Source organism: Tupaia chinensis, unplaced genomic scaffold (genome assembly GCF_000334495.1).
Source record: "Tupaia chinensis unplaced genomic scaffold, TupChi_1.0 Scaffold000256_1, whole genome shotgun sequence".
Taxonomy (NCBI): Eukaryota; Metazoa; Chordata; class Mammalia; order Scandentia; family Tupaiidae; genus Tupaia; species Tupaia belangeri.
The window spans coordinates 849712-865793 of NW_006159736.1; the positions used below are offsets into that span (position 1 = coordinate 849712).

The 16082-nt window shown below is 34.5% G+C and overlaps 1 pseudogene; it reads right to left on the reverse strand.

Moving 5' to 3' along the window:
• Positions 1 to 9277: 9277 nt before the first annotated feature.
• LOC102472250 (GTP-binding protein 10-like) lies at positions 9278 to 10467 on the reverse strand (annotated as a pseudogene).
• Positions 10468 to 16082: the final 5615 nt, after the last annotated feature.

Below are 16082 nucleotides of genomic sequence, written 5' to 3' on the forward strand. Positions count from 1 at the left end.
GTGGGTGATTTCCCTTCTCTTCCATTCTCCTCTCTGGATCTTGGGCACACACACATGTGCACCCAGCATGCAGCATGAGTTTAAGCCACTGGGTTCAGGACTCGAACAGTGGTCTACTCCATGGGAGTCCAGCAACATAACCATTACGCTAACTGCTGGTTCCAACACAGTTCATTTTATTGACTCTGGTTACTATCAACCAAAAATTGTTAATTTTTTCTCGAGAAAGGGAGATAGTCCTTCACCCCAACTGAACATGGCACTACATTCAGGTCTCCAAACTCTTTTTCTTTCCCTTTCTTTCTTTCTTTCTTTCTTTCTTTCTTTCTTTCTTTCTTTCTTTCTTTCTTTCTTTCTTTCTTTTTTTCTTCATTCTTTCGTTCTTTTTCTTTTTTTTTCATCCACATACGGTGCATGTGCTCACCAGAGAGAGGCAGAAAGAGAGAAGGAGAGAGAGAAAAAAGTAAGAAAACACCGTCCTCTATTCTCCTCTCAGGATTTTGGGCATGCAGAAACTCGCACTTGGTGTGTTTCTCGTTGCTGGGTCCAGGACTCAAACTTTGCAGTTGGCCACGTGGGATCTAGCCACAGGCTGCCCTATATCTCCATTCTTTCTGAGAGCAAAATATCACTTAGTATCAATTTATTTTACAAATATTGTCAATTGCTTAAAAGGTAAGATAGTTGGGATTTGGAATACAGAATACGTTACCTGCATAGAAATAATACAAAAACAGCATAAATCCAGAAGAAGAAAATTTAAGTGCAAAAAGAAAGAGAAGCTTCCAGGAAGACTTAACAAATTTCTTGTGTGTAAGAAAGAGATGAAATCATAAGGAACACACGAAAGTATTGCTGATAGATTGATCAGTTATTGCCACAATGATGCTTTGCAACAAACCACCTCAAACTATGACTTAAAAACAAAAAAGTATTCATTTCTCACTTACTACTGTGTGAGTAGGTTGGCTTCAACTGAACAAATCTGAATGTTAGGTTTTGGGGTTCTAAGACCCAAAAAGGATTAAGGTCTTCTCCAAGTCTCCTTTATTTATTTCTTTTCTTCTTTTTATTTATTTTTTTAGATAGTTTTTTTGCTATAGGGCACGTGCACTTGCTGGAGAGTTAGAGGATGTATGTGTTTGCCAGAAGGAGAGATAGAAAGCAACCCCTACAGGTAATGGTCATGTTGTAATCACCTTTCCATCTCTCCATCCTATCAGGTTTGGGGGCATGCATGCACATGCCTGGCATGTTTTTCAAGCTTCCAGGGCTGAGACTTGAACTATGAGATACAAGCCCCTTGTCCTCTACACTATGGGGCCAGTCATCCATGTGTCTCTTAACCACCTACGACCAGCAGCTACCCGAAGCAACCCTTTACATAATGGACGGCAGAAATGCAAAAGCCAAACAAACCAAATCACGTAAGCACACTTAAATCTGCTACTTGCTCCTGTCATGTCTGCTAACATCTCACAGGCCAAAACACACCCTAAAGGATAGTAACTCATTCTTTAAATCCAGAGAGCCTCTAGAATTTATAATTATTTGTTTGCTGATTATTCTTCTACCCTACTAGACTATAATCCACATTGGGATAGTAATCATGTCTGTTTTTCAACATTGTATAGTTCATTCATTACATAGCCCCTTACATGTAATGAACTAAAAAATAATACTAAAGTCATTTAATGTTATGAATTCATAACTAATATAAAAACACATATATTTATACAAATATGATCATATTCTCTATATTTTATCAAGGAAATACTTTTGGTTTTAAGTAATCAAGAACTTGACCGGCAGCGGCACAAATCACAAAGACATCTATGTTTACTGAATAAGAAGTAAGTAGGTAGATAGTCTAGGACGGAGTTAGCAGCTCAACAATGACATTAAGGACCCAGAGTTCCCATCCTTTCTCTGGGAGATGTTAGAACATCTCCCACATCATGACTTTTAATCCTTAACCTTAAGTTTTCATGGTCACAGGAAAGGAGATTCAAATTTTAGAAATGTTCACAATCTCTTATTCAACAATTTTATTTGAAGAGTGGAATTTCCAACCATCAATTCCTCATTGTAATAATTAAAAGAAGGAAGGAGGTATGTAGCTAACAGAGGTCATATTCTCAGCCTGTTACCACCTTTTATCAAGGAATGGAAATTTTCCAGGATCACCCTATAATCTTTTCATGATAGCTGAACTTGGTTCATATCCACCCCTAGAGAAGATTCAGTCTACTTAACTAAGTGCAAATAACCGTGATCCTAACACAAATATTTCCATTGTCCTCTCCCTTTTGATAAGTATGTCATAAATATTTTTAGAAAAAAAAAAAAAAACTATACAGATCGACCAGTCTGCTTACTTGCTTCACTTTTTTAAATTTTCTTTTCTTTCTTACTTTTTGTTGTTTTTTTTTTCATTTTCTTTTCAGTACGAAAGGTTTCCCTTTTCCCACTGGTTTGACTGGATATTCTATAGCTTATATTGTTTCTTTTTTATTTTAATTTATTTTACACCTTCAATCACCATACATGACTTAGATTGTCAATTAATTTACCCAAGATGAAATGCACTTCAGACCAGTCCAGAAGAGGATACTATACACATTATAATCAAAAGGTAATAAACTATTTCTGTGTCCCACAAATGTGTTGACTGTTTTTTCCCTAATTTACGTTCCTACACTCTTCCCCTCTCCCACCCTCCTTGAACATCTTCCACACTATCTCCAGTGTCCATAACTATTTCAATGCTTTTATGTTCTCCAACCTGTCAGTCTCTATCATAGAATGTGGACAGTTAAGTTAAGTGAAGACATATAATATCTCTCTTTTATAGCCAGGCTTGTTTCACTGAGCAATGGATCTTCCACATTTGACCACTCTCTTTAGAATGCCAGTGTCTTCTAGGCTTTTTTTTTTTTGGGGGGGGGGGGGTGTAAATAGTATTCCATAGAGTATATTGCCATACTTTTTAAATCCATTCATCTGTTTGTGGACATTCAGGTTGGTTCCAAGTCTTGGCAAATGTGAATAATGCTACAGTAAACATAGATGTGTAAATGATTTTCTGACTCAGTATTCTTCTGACCTTTGCATAGATACCCAGGAGGGGAATTGCTGGATCGTATGGTAGTTCTATCTGTAGATCTTTGAGAAGCCTCCATATTGCTTTCCATAGTTCCTGGACCAATCTACATTCCCACCAACAGTGTTGGAGAGTTTCTTTCACCACAGCCCTGGTAACACTTATTATTTTTCTATTTTTAATGTTCACCATTCTGACAGGAGTTAGGCAGTATCTCATTGTGGTTTTAATGTGCATCTCCCTTTCAATGAGGAATGCTGAGTATTTTTCTTTATGCTTTTTGGCTGTTCATATATCTTCCTTAGACAGTTTTTCGTTCAGCTCAATTTCAAATCTTTTAATTAGGTTAATCTTTTTTTTTTTTTCAGGTAAGCCACTTGAGTTCCCTGTGTATCCTGGTTATCTATCTCTTATCTGAGCATAGTTTACAAAAACAATTGTCCCATTCTGAGTGTTCTCAATTCATACTAACTACTGTTTTTTGCTGTGCAGAAACTTCTTAATCTGATATAATCCCACTTGTCTATTTTGGAGATTATAGCCTGTGCTTTTGGGGTCTTATTTAAGAAGCCTTGCCTACCCCAGTGTTTCCCAGGGTTTCCTGAGTGTTTTCCATCAGTAGTTTTATAGTTTGAGTCTTAGGAAGAGATCTTTGATCCATTTTGTGTTGATTTTATTCATGGTGAAAGATGGCAGTCCAGTTTTGTCTTTCTTCAGGTCGATACCCAGCTTTCCCAGCACCATTTCCTTTTTCCAATGGACTGACAGGAACTCTTGATCAAAAACCAATTGGCTATATCTTTTGGGGGTTATTTCTGGAGTCTCTCTTCCATTCTATTCATCCACCTGTTTGTTTTTGTGCCAATACCTTGCTGTTTTGATTATCACAGCTTTATAATATATGTTGGGGTCAGGGAGTAAGATGCCAATACTCTACTCTTCTTGGACAGGATTACTATGACAATACACATGTCTTTTATGATTCCAACAAATTCTATGATTGCCTTTTCTAGATCCATAAAGACTGTCTCTGGTAATTTGATTGAAATTGCATCAAATATGTAGATTAATTTAGGTAGAATTGCCATTTTGATTATATTAATTTTTCCAGTAATATGGGTGTCCTTCCACTTTTTTTGTGTTATTCTCAATGTTTTTAAAAGGTTTTCATAGTTTTCCTTCTAAAGGTTTTTTACTTCCTTAATTAGGTTTATCCCCAGGTCTCTTATGCATTTTGTGGCTACAGTAAAAGGGATTACTTTCCTCAGTTCGACCTCGGCCAGCTTATTGTTTGGATATAGAAGTGAGATAGATTTTTATATGCTGATTTTGTATCCTTCCACTTAACTGTCTTCATTTATTAATTCAAGAAGTTTTTGCATAGATACCTTAGGATCTTCTATGTATACCATTGTGTCATCAACAACTCTTTTTCCCTATTTCAGTGCCTTTTGTATTATTCTTTTTTTCTGATTGAATTGGGCAGGACTTTCAGCACTATATTGAAAGGAATGGAGAAAGTGGGCAGCCTTGCCTTGTACCAGTGTTTAGTGGAAAAGTCTTTAGCTTTTTCCTATTCTGTCAATGTTAGATATAGAAATTTCATAGATGGCTTTTATTGTATTGAGAAATTACTCTTCTATGATAAATGTGCTAAGATTTTTAATCATGAAAGGATGTTGTATTTTGTTGAATGCTTTTTCTGCATCGATTGAAATGATAATATGGTTATCTTTCTTTCTGTTAATAGGCTGTATTGTGGTTATGGTTTTGCATACGTTTAACCACCCTTACATCCCTGGAATAAAGCCTGCCTGGTCATGATGAATATTCACTTTTCTATGTTGTTGGATACAATTTACAAATTTCTTGTTGAGAATTTTTGCATCTATATTCATTACAGATATTGAGCTGTAGTTTTTGTTTTTTGTTATGTCTTTATCTATTTTGAGAATGAGGGTGATGGAGTCTTTTTAAAATGAATTTGGGAGGGTTCCTTCCTTTTGGATCTTTTAAAATAACTTGAGTAGAATGGGGGTTAATTCTTTTTTAAAGGTTTTATGGAATTCAGAATTGAAGTCATCAGAACCTGGGATTTTCTTTGTTGGGAATTTATTTATTACTGATTCAGTCTCATTGTTAGTTATGAGTCTATTCAGGTTTTCTATGTCCTCCTGATTCAATCTTGGTAGATTACATGCGTCTAGGAATTTGTCCATCTCATCCAGTTTTTTTTTGTTTGTTGGCATATAGTTGCTCGCAATATCTTCTAATGATGTTTTGTATTTCCACTGTGTCTGTTGTAATATTGTCTGTTTCATTGTAAATTTGATTAATATGGTTCCTTCCTCTCTTCTTAATTAATCTAGCTAATAGTTTGTCAATCTTATTTATCTTTTCAAAGAACCAGCTTTTGCTTTCATTTATTTCCTGTATAGTCCATTTATTTTCTATTTCTTCTATTTCTACTAGAATCTTTATTATTTATTTTCTCCTGGCATTTTTTTAAAATTTTTATTGTTGTTGCTTTTCCAGTTCTCTGAGGCTTGGTGTCAGGTTGTCCATTTGTCACCTTTCCATCCTTTTGTTTTGAACACTAGTTCTATGAATTTCACTCTTATAACTGCTTTTGCAGTGTCCCATTACGGAAATTCATGTTCTCATTATCATTTGTTTCCATAAATCTTTTGGTTTCAGTCTTAACTTCTTCGATAGTTTGAGAAGTCATTCAGGGGTAGATTGTTTAGTTTCCATGTGTTTGTGTATCATTGAGGATTTTTCCTGAAATTAATATCAAGTTCAATTCCATCATGGTTATAGAAGATGCTGGATATAGTTTCTATGCCTTTGAATCTGTAAAGCTTGATTTATGCCCTATCATGTGGTCAATCTTTGAAAAGGTTCAATGTGGGGATGAGAAAAATATGTATTTTGTGGTGGAAAGTTCTATAGATGTCTGTCAAGTCCATTTGAATTGCGTTTAGGTCCTGTATCTCTTTGCTTATTTTTTTTGTCTAAATGATCTGTCTAAAGGAGGTAATGGAGTATTGAGTTCCCCAACAATTAGTGTTGCTACCTATCTCTCCTTTTAGATCTAGGAGTTTTTCCTTCATGTATTTGGGTACTCCCGAGATGGGTGCATAGATATTTATAGTGTTATGTCCTCTTGATGAATTAGCCCTTTTACTACAATATAATGCCTTTCTTTGTGTCTTCTTACAAGTTTTGTCTTTAAGCCTATTTTGTTTGAAATCAGTATTGCGAGTCCGACCCACTTTTGATTTCTGTTTCCGTGGAGTACCTTTTTCCAGCCCTTCACTTTCAGTCTATGTATGTCTTTATCCACACTGGGCTTGTGAGTGGGCATTCCGGATCCCAAACAGCTGGAGAGTTTTCACAGGATGAAGAGACCACATTAAGGGTGCTTTTCCTCTCCCTGTCTCTCTGTTGTCTGTGTATGTACATGTTCTCTACCATAAAAAAAAAAATAAAATAAGATTGTTGAATAAGAGATTGTGAACATTTCTAAAATTTGAATAATGCTGCCCATTTGCCAGAAACAATGTTGTATCTTTTTGTATGTTCACCAATAGTTTATGAAAAGAATTGTTTCTACAAGGTCATTAATATTAGATACTACTGAACTCTTTGAATGTTTGCTAATATAGAAGGTGAAAAAACTATACAGTAGTCCTAATATGCATTTATCTTATTGCAATAACATTAATGTCTTTTAATAATATTTTAATTTTTCTGTGAATTGGTTATTCTTCTGTCTTGCTGACTTTTTACTAAAATTTCTATATTTTTACAAATCTATGTGAACATTTTGAATGTCATAGAAATGAGTCCAATAATTTTCATATAGTCATGCTAATATTATGGTTAAGAACCTGAAGGTAAAGATCGAGAGTTTAGAACTAATAAAGAATGTATGAGGAAAAGCATGCATCTTCTGTAAAGCATCTGCAAGTCCAGGGCCTGAACATTTAGAATACAGATGTAGATGGGAAAAGTAAGAGGAGGAAGTAACAAAAGCAAAATTTCTAATTATCATCTAAAAGAAACTCAGATTGTATTGATCCTCTAGACAAAATTTACATTAGACTAATGTTACCTTGGAGAGCAACCCCATAGAACATAGTGTTGTTTGTCCTTAACTGTTCTAGTTTTTCTATAACTGAATACATTCAGTTCTTTGTTTTTGTGAACTAATGTAAGGGTAGACAGAAACGGCCTCTAAAAAGGGCACCATTAGTGGAGGTAAAATATTATATTTCTATATGGGGAAATTCCCCTAAGAAAGCAGAACTTATTGGCTTGAAACATCTGTTTGACAAAACATTTAAAGAGTGGGTCTGTTGCATAACTAATGATTAGGTCTACTTAACATTAGTTAATTCTTTTCCACAAACTGCTTTTTCTTTCAGGTGTATAGACCAGGACTACATCTAATAAATTTCACAATAGGAGGCCTTATTTAATTCATTATATGGACTTCTTTAATATGATTGTAATAGGCAGAACAGTCATTATAATTAGAAACATGTAAGTTGTACAAGCAATGATACACCAATTGCCTATGCAAATTCATGTAAACTACTATAGAATGATGTGATTAAGTGTGCACACATGCAAGACTAAGTGAAGAAAAATCCTGTCCAGCTATTCAAAAGCCTTACCTAATGATTTAGCTTATAAAATCGAGCTAAGTAGTTTTACAAGACAGTAAAGCAATATGATAAATTTAGCACATGATTATCATATATACTCCATATAAATTCTAGCATAATGTGTTAATTATATTAATTTATATACAAATATTTTTAAAAACAAATTAAAGTCTTTTATAGCAGAGATAATTCTTTGTATCATCTGAACCTTACATGATAAATTTATAATAATATAAAATGATTGGCTAAAATATAGGTAATAAATCAGTAATACAAGTATATGCAGTTGGACCAACAGGTAGTGTATACGTAATGCAACACTTCAGGATCCTGGACTCACATGGAAAGGTCCTGGGTTCATGTCCTGAGGCCTTTCAGAAGGTGTTGGCTGTGTGGACTGTGGTGTAAAGACCTAATCGAAGGTCTTTATCTCTCTATCTCTATCTTTCTCTTGCTCATAGAAGAGATAAATAAGCTTAAAACATAAACAAATATGAAATAATTTACTAAGATAAACATGGTCAACAAGCTCTAGGAGGGGGCTGGCAGGTGGCGTGGTGATAAAGGTGCTGGACTCCCACATGGCCTACCGTGGTTCAAGTCCTGGACCTGGTGGCTTCTTTTCTCACTTTCCCTCTCTCTCTTTCTCTGTCTCTCTCTGATCAAACTGGTAAATAATAATAATAAATAAAGTTAAATAAAATAATAGTTTTTTAAAAAATGTTCTAGGAGGAAACCATTTCTTAATTAACTAACTCAACTTAGCCCAGATACTATTGTAAAGTTTACTACTTTTAATGACATTCAAAGAGATACATCAAAACATGTTTAACCACTCAGTATTAGAGGGAAATCTCCTAAATTAATTTTTTTCTAAATTAATTTTTTGTAGAAAAGTTTTTAATGTCAACATTATTTTGATACCATTTTTACGAACACATAAAAATTATATATATTTATACCACATGATGTTTTGAAATGTGTACACATTATGGAATGGTTCAGTCAAGCTATTTAACACATGCATTACCTTACATACTTAGTTTTTATGGTGAGAACACTTAAAATCTACCTTCTTAAACATTTTCAAAATATAATAAATACATTGTTATTAACTATAGATACTATCCTGCATAAAACTGGGTCACTGGAAAAGTCATGTCATATTTTTCTGTTTTTCTATGTAAAAATGTATCATGACTTTTCTGACAACCCAACCAACCTCAAAACTTATTTCTCTCATTACCTGGAATTTTGTATTTTTTGACTAACATCTTCCAAACCAGTCTTGCTACGAGCTCGCAATCACCATCCTACTCTGTGCTTACATGAGTTCAAGGTCTCTGGGTGCCACATATGACATTATGCAATATTTGTTTTTCACTGCATCACTTACTCACCTAGCATAATGACTTTGAGGTTCATTCATGATGTAAATGGCAAGCTTTCCTTCATTTATTTTTAGGTCAAATAGTATTCTATCATACCATTTTTAATAGATTTAAATTATATTCATTATATTGGAAATATCTAAATTAAACAACTGTTTCTTATGATATGCATCTTTTTCCTGGTTGGTATGTTCACCCAGTGATTCTCTTACACAGTTCATTAATTCTTCAGTTCCTTCTCCAGTGATTGCTGAGATAGGGAAGATATGTTGGAACTCTATAGTCCTCTCTAGAATCATGTTTTGTTCAAATAAATGAAGAAAATCTTTAAGATTCTGGAGTTGCTTCAAGAGTTGATGAAATTTATCCTGGGCATCTGGCAAGTCCATTCTGTTAACTGCCAGGAGTGCAGGTTTTGTCTGAAGTTCCTCTTTGTACAACTCCAACTCTTTTGTAAGCAGTATTATGGTTTCAAAAGCAGTTCTATATTGAGTTTGTGAAGAAAGCTGAAATCCAGAAATATCAACAACAAAAAGGAGTTGTCTAGTTTTCGACATGCTTAAGGAGTTTGTGGTTCATTCCTTTGTTCGCATGTGCTCCGTCTATTAAACCTGGAAGATCAGCTACTGATATCTGTTTGAAATCATTGTATATAATCGTTCCAAGTTCAGGCTTTAATGTTGTAAATGCATAATCTGCAATTTCAGGTTTTGCATGAGAAACTCGACTTAGCAAAGAGGATTTTCCAGCATTTGGGAATCCAACTAGGCCTATATCCGCTATAAGCTTTAGATCAAGGTGAATTATTAATTTCTGGCCTTTCAATGGTAAAAAATTTGTAAGGAATTTACCACCCAGACCTCCTTCAGCTACCAAAATTCTGTCTTCTTCTTCATTGAGTTATCCTATAATTTTACCATTTCCATCATTGAAATACCCATAGGTACAGGAATTTCACAATATTTTCCTTTGGAGCCTTTAGTGCACTTACTCTTTCTGAACTACATGTTACTGCAGTGCGCCACGACTGCAACGCCATCGGAGTCCAACTTGTGGAAATCAAATCTCCTAAATTAAACGAAATAAGAACTCCTTGGCATGACTACTTAGCTATTTTCTCTAGTGTCTTTTTTTTTAACTTGTATTTTTTTTCTTTTTCCTGTCATTCAGGAGTCTCTTCCCAAAATGTCACGTCTTCATTTTTGTCTTTTTCTTTGATCCTTACCATATCCATTTCCCTTTTCTTGAAATACTCCTCCCACTTCTTCCCGGATTTAATTTCCTCATTCTTCAGAGGCATCACCTCCTCAGAATTGTCTTCTCTGGCCCCCTCAAGCCTGAATTAGGCGTTTGTCTCATGTGCTTTCTATCATACAACCTAATGCACAGTAAGTGTTTCCTTCTCTGTCTCTTTCACTAGTCTGTAAGTTCCTTGACAACGAAGACTGTGCTAACCCACAATAAATCCTCAATAAATATTTATTAGGAGAAAAAATATGTATCATAAAGATAAAAATTGACTAAACCTCTACTGGTCACTATAAAGATGCAAAACTTTCTAATAGATTTAAACAGAAAGAAAAATCTTTCAGTAAGAAAACTTTTAATATAACTGTCAAGGAAGATCAATTTAGAAGTAACTAAAGGAAGATTATTCAGGCATACCTGTTTTAAGGGAGAAGTCCAGCAGCTGGATTACATCCCTTTCCAACTTTGGAATGGAAGACCATTGACTCCAGATATTTAAGGATCTTTCTGACAAATTACTTATATGACAGAATAATTCAATCAATCTGATTTTTTTAATGATACAAGGACAAACTTCTTGGCTTTAGCACAGTGAATGAATCTAGATTTGATTGAAAAGAATAATTCAGCATGTTCCAGCCTTCTTTCCCTCACTTAGTTTTCTTGAACTGCAATTAAATGAGGGGTCTCTGACAGGGAGACTGAGGAAAGAGAAACCAAAAGTAGAATAATTTGGGGTAATTAGATTGATGCTGATAGAGTACTATTCATAATGTTAACATGTTGTTTTCCTGTTCTAGAAAGTGAACTGATCATGTCATCAAACAGTTTCGGCATTCAAGGCATTCAAACATTATATTTAAAAGCTCCATTTGAAAAAAATAAATAAATAAATAAATAAAATAGAAGCATCAGTTGACTGGCCCATAATCTCAAATAGAAACAGAGGATGCTGGCTAAACCAATCGATGCGTATATTTATGGAAAACTAAGACAGTTTTCACTATATCAGAAAACATTAAACTAACAGCAGAGAGAGAAAACACAGAATACAGTAACAACGGTATATTTTTTTTGTTTTACTAGAGTTATGTACAGAACTTATTTAGAACACTACCCTTAATGGTCTTCCTTCCATTCTTCCATCAATAAGTGCATAATTCTTTTTCCTTTCCAGAGGAATTTTCTGTCCATGGTGTTATACCATCAGTAACAATGGGAGAAGGAACAGAGATCAACCCATGTAACTGGAGATTATGAATGATGTTCAACTCCTCTTCATACAAACTACACAATGACTCCACTAACTTCACGCTAAAAGCCCGGGAGATATCAGCTTTGGAAATATAGAAGGCCTAAAGTCTGGGTCTCATATGCCATCATGTCTGTTATCATCCTGAGTAGCAAAAACATCGTTTCAAAGCACATGACTGAAGAAATCCACATATATTTTGTTTTTCAGATTCTGTAACTATAGAGATTTCAAAGAGAAAAAAGTCCACCGAAATACGCGAATAATTTCAAGAAAGAGATATATCTACAAACGAAGAAAAGTAAAATGGAATTTTCCCCATTAATTTAGTTTTTGACATTAAAAAAAAAGTTTAGAATGTGGCTAATGCACTTAGATTATTTGCAACCATGAATATAGATAAAATATATTTCTGAGTCCTGGATTCCTTTATTTCCTGAAAGTCCAGTGATCAGGCTGGCTCATTCTTGACTTGTTCATGCTGTGCATACATTTCCCAACGTAAGATCTTTGTGTGCAAAGTTCTATTTCAAAAATGAAATATTTGAAAAGATAGATAAGTATTAAAAATAATGTCCTACAGTTATTCGACATCTTTCTCCCTATAACATGATGGCCCTTTACAAAGTCGTAAAAGGAAGGAAAGTACTGAATGAGTACAAATACTCACTCAGCTCCAATTATTTCTAAGTGCTACATTAAGCACTTAACATAGTTTATTTCACTTGCTTTTTATAATTCTTTGAATTAAATATTGATATTCCATTTCTTCCTAGATATTGAAACTGATATTCAGAGTTGAATTATCAGGCCCAAGCTCCTGTAACTGAGATTCAAACTCAGGCCTGACTGACTCTGAAGCCATGAATCTTCTCTCTACTGTACTGGCTGCCTCCCTAAATGTCTGCTACATAATATCTTCTATTACAAGTGTAGTTCCTTTCAAATAATCTTTCAAATTGAGATATGAGAGGAAATAAGATAAATAAGAGCAGTTGTTACTTTGTATACTTTAAAAAGTGAAATATACCACATTTTACAATTCAGATGTTTTTCTTTTTCTTTTCTTTTCTTATTTTGCTGTAGAATGTATACACTTGCCAGAGAGAGGTAGGAGACAGAGAGCAAGGGGAAGTGAGAAATCACTCCCCAAGGGAGATGACGACACTGCAATCCTTTCTCCTCCATTTTCCACTTGAGATTTTGGGCACACAGGTACACTTGTCAGCCAGGTCTAGGACTTAGGCTACAGAGATAGTCACAAGGGATAGAGTGCCTTAAGCTGCCTGGTGGTCCAGAATGCACATTCATTTTTTAAAATTAGGGGAATTTTTTTTGTCTTTCTTGTTGAGTAAGTCAGTCCTCAAGATCCAGATCAAATCCTGAAGGACAGTAGGCTCTCCCTTCTCTGTGTTTCCATAACACAGAATTTCTAATGTATTTTTGTTTGTGTTTTTAATATTCATATTCATTAACTTATTCTGAATTCATATATTAGGTTTTTAGTTTAAGGAACATATTTCTATTCATTTACAGCAAGTGGGCTAGTACAAATTTTATCCCTAGGTTCATGCAATGAAAGCCATATCAAACATTTCATACATATAAACAGAGTTTGTCATAAGGAAGTTAAAAAGAAATTAGCTTTGCTTATGCTGTCCCCTGTAGAGAAAGGATTTGGAAAATGTAATAAGAGGAGGAATACTGGATTATAACTCACACATTTGTTGTATAAATATATCTGTACTAGGGAGATATGTTCACCTGTTGAAATATCCATTTTGTAAGCCAAATAATAATGTGATTGAATGTATAAAAGAAAATGAAATGAAAAATAAATAAATAAATAAAAATTTTAAAAATAAATAGATCTATCCACCAGCTAGCTAAACTTGGTGCCTGTACAACCCAGATATATTTATAAGGTCCCAGGCCTGATATCCTCTTTAAATGTAAACACAAGCCACTGGAGGTAGGCAAACTTCTTAGTAGCTCTCACTATCTGTACAGATATAAATTTCTTTCCATAACTTGATTTCTTATTCAAGTCTCAAGCTTCAGCAACATCTGTTGAGAATGACCAAAATGTACAGGGCAACAAAAATATTTTCCCTAAAAAACCTACACTAAATTTTTTCTACAGCAACATTTATATTCATTAATCTATGTTTTCCCTCTACCCAAGGAATCCTTGAAAAGAAAAGGAAAATTGTCTTATCTTTAGGTCTCTAGAACTTCAAATAGTAGTTGGCACTGTGCTGTGGCAAAAATATTTTTTTAGAGTATATAGCACCTATCATTATGAACATTGCATTATATTTGATAGTGAAAATGAATGACAATGTTACTGGTTGCATATACATAGTATACTTTTATTATTAGAGTAAATTTCTTCTATTTATAGGAAAAATGTTTACCATGAAATGTGTTACACTGGTAACAGAATCCTACATCTTCTGTTTACCTCTCTCTTCCTGTAGCATTCTCTATGGTGCTTAATTTAATTTTTTTCTTTTTCTTTTGAGAGTAATTTTGCTATAGGGCAGGTGTGCTTGCTAAAGAGATGAAAGAAGATGGGGAGAGAAAAAGTGAGAAATCACTACCTGGGGAAATGGCCATAGTACAATCCCATCTCCTCCATTGTCCTCTCAGGATTTTAGGCACACACACACACACATGAACCTGGCATGAGTTTCAAGCTATCGAATCTGGGACTTGAACCATAGTCAGTCACGTGGAAATCCAGTGCCTTAACCACCTCACCTGCTGGCCCTTAATTTAATTTCCTATTATATTGTTCATCCTTGCTCATCCATGGGACAAGATGTGGTGGTGGAAGACAGTGATCGTGATGATCTTGACCCTGCGCAATCTAATGTGTGTGTCTCTGTCTTAGGTTTAAAAAAATAAAGTTTAAAAAATAACAAAATAAAATTACTTTTAGGTAGAAAATAAACCTAGATTAAGGATATAAAGAAAGAAGATACCATTGTCTAGTTGAACAAAATGGTTGTGTTTTAAGCTTATTGTTGTCAGCTTAAGGAAGTCAAATGTTAAGGGAACCAGCAGAAAAAAATTTAAAGGTTGGACCAGCAGATGACACAATGGTTATGTCCTTGGACTACCATGTAATCAACTGCAGTTTGAGTCCCAGACCCAGTGACTTAAAACTAATGCTGGCCATGTCTGCATGTGTGCCCAAGATTCCGAGAGGAGAATGACGGAGAAGAGAGTGCAGTGTAACCATACCCCCGGGGGGGGTGACTTCTCACTTTCTGTCTCTCCAGTGAGTGTACACACCCTATAGCAAAAAATGTCTCTTAAAAATTTATAAGTATATAATTAATAAAAGATACAATAAGGATAATTTCTTATGAAATAAAAACAGTGTGAGGAAGTAGAAATGACTCAGGTAAACCTGTTTCAAAGGAAAATAGTTTGTAGCAGTTGATATTTGGCAATATACACATATATTAACTAAAATATTTTGATGTTAATACCTCTTCCCAGTATTCACCCTTTTTTTTTTTTGGAGAGGTTTTTGTGTTATAGGGTACGTGCGCTCGCCAGACAGACAGAGAGAGACAGAGAGGTAGAAAGCGAGAAATCACCCACCAGGGGGGATGGCCACACCACAATCTCTTCTCCATTCTCCTCTCGGGATCTTGGGCATGCACGCACATGTGCCTGGCATGAGTTTAAGTCACAGATCTGGGACTGGAACCGCGGTTGACTACGTGAGAGTCCAGCAACATAGCCATTACGCTAACTGCTGGTCCCCAAAGTATTCACTCTTATAATGCACCAATTTACATATGTACATGTATCTTTTTCAACATATGCTTTAAGAAATCTGGGTCCATGGTATTTAATCAATGGCACCAACACAAAACAGTTGGGAAATGACTTGTATTTTCATCATAGGTTTAAAAGATAAAGGCGTTTTTCAGTTAAGTCCCCAGAAATACCTGCATATGAAGAAAATACATCAACTTATAAAGCAAGAAAACTGAAGCCATGGTTTCAAATATGAAAGGCTACTTAAAATTTTTCATTACATTGAGATTATAACATATTGATGGGCAAGGAAACTATTTCACACATATTTTGAGGAAGAAATTCAGACAAACAAATGTATCTGAAAAAATAAAGTAATTAAAATAATGAAATGTGATGTGCTTAAAATATTCTAATGTCAGGTTTGGATAAGATACTATTACATTTTTATTTTCAGCCACAGAAAAATTAATGTTAGACAAATTTCCATTTAAGTGCAATTATTGTGAGATACCATTATATACAAATTTGATAAAGTTTATAAGTAAATTTTTGTAACGATACTATTGTACCACCAACTCAAAGGCAAATTACATAAATAACATATTAAAGAGATTGAGTAATACAATCTAAACAGT